The sequence below is a fragment of the Megalops cyprinoides genome, chromosome 10 (genome assembly GCF_013368585.1).
Source record: "Megalops cyprinoides isolate fMegCyp1 chromosome 10, fMegCyp1.pri, whole genome shotgun sequence".
In the NCBI taxonomy this organism is placed as follows: Eukaryota; Metazoa; Chordata; class Actinopteri; order Elopiformes; family Megalopidae; genus Megalops; species Megalops cyprinoides.
The window spans coordinates 1,230,001-1,231,522 of record NC_050592.1 but is presented as its reverse complement, the minus strand read 5'-3'; positions in this window follow the sequence as shown (position 1 = coordinate 1,231,522).

Sequence of the window (1,522 nt, the reverse complement as noted above, 5' to 3'; positions counted from 1 at the left end):
GTAACTCGAAGTTCCTCTCAAACCCTCTGACACCAGGAGGTCACGACCCCATGACTCACTGTCACTAGCTCTCCATTGATTCACAATCTGACCAATCAGCAAGTGCATTCCTAAGATTTTTCCCAGGCTCAATTAATCAGTGACCATTGGCCTGCTCTCATGTAAGCACACTCATCTGTGATTGGTGCAGAGCTGTCACATGGTGAATTCAGACCAATCAGAGGCCACAATGAGTTTTGGGGAGGACGGTGTAACTGCCACAGGGCTGTTTAGGAAGGCTGATCTTCCTGCCTCTCCCCCCAGGCTGTGGGGTGCTGCTCAGTAACAGCAGAGGGCAGGAGACTTGAGTACCCAGAGGGGAAAAGAAGAAGGACATGTGGCTGGCTCTCCTTCTCACCCTTTGTTTGGTTGTTTTTTTCTGTCTGGCTGTGAGGCTTTCCTCTGAGGGGTCGGGGGCCCTGCCAAAGGTTCGGCATTCTCTGGCCCCTCTGTGAGAAACACAGTGAGGTGTGCAGCAGCTGCAGTAATGTGTGAATGTAGGGCAGCCTCCACATGGCGGCTGGTGTGGCGTTTCCGTGGCACATGTCAGAGTGCATATGCGCTGTTTCAGTCTCTGTTCAGCTTCAGCATGACTTGATAGCATTGTCTCAGGGCTAAAACATTTTCCTAACTCACCAACCGCACAGCCAGGCCCCTCTGGCAGCTGTACTACTGTGGCGGCTGCAGGCTAGAAGAAGCCGTCCCCCTCTTCCTCCTCCTGACCTGCTGTGCTCCTCTGTCTTTATAAGATAAGATGAACCATTAGTGTTGTACTACCACCACAGTCTCAGGGACTGGTTCCTTTGAAGTCTGTCTGTTGTTTGCCCTCATGGCTGTGTGGGAATTTGGTGAATGAACCGTACAGCTCTGCTCAGAGGTGTCCCCTCATTCTTCAGAGGATCAGTCAGATGGCTGGGTTTGACCCGCATTGTCTTCCAGACACTCGTAATTAATGTAATGATCTTCCATAACCGATGCATTCAGGACTGAGTGCACTGTGTAGTGCTGAAGGAGAAAATTGCTGGTTTGCATTTACAGTTACATTTATTCATTTACTTTTACTCATTTTGCAGACCAGGGCAGCCAAAAATAAGGCATTAAACAGGGTTTGGCATGCAGCCAAATAAGTACCAGAGTGTTGGTGTTGTGTCTGTAATACAGCACCACAGTGGGAACTGTTAGCACAATAAGTCCGGTCATAAGGTATACAAATATATACCACTGGTCTTGGCCAGAGAATGTGAGAAGACTCACACAAACACACACCAGACTCACCCAAACACAGAAACTCACACCACACTCACACAAAGAAACACAGGCACACATATGTCCACACACACACACACACACACACACACACACACACACACACACACACACTCCAGTCAGAGTGCTGTAAGACCCCCCTCTGCCTGTCTGTCCCCCTTTCTCATTCCTTAGAGCTGTGTCTCTGGGACACTCACAGCACAAATGCCTCTTTGTT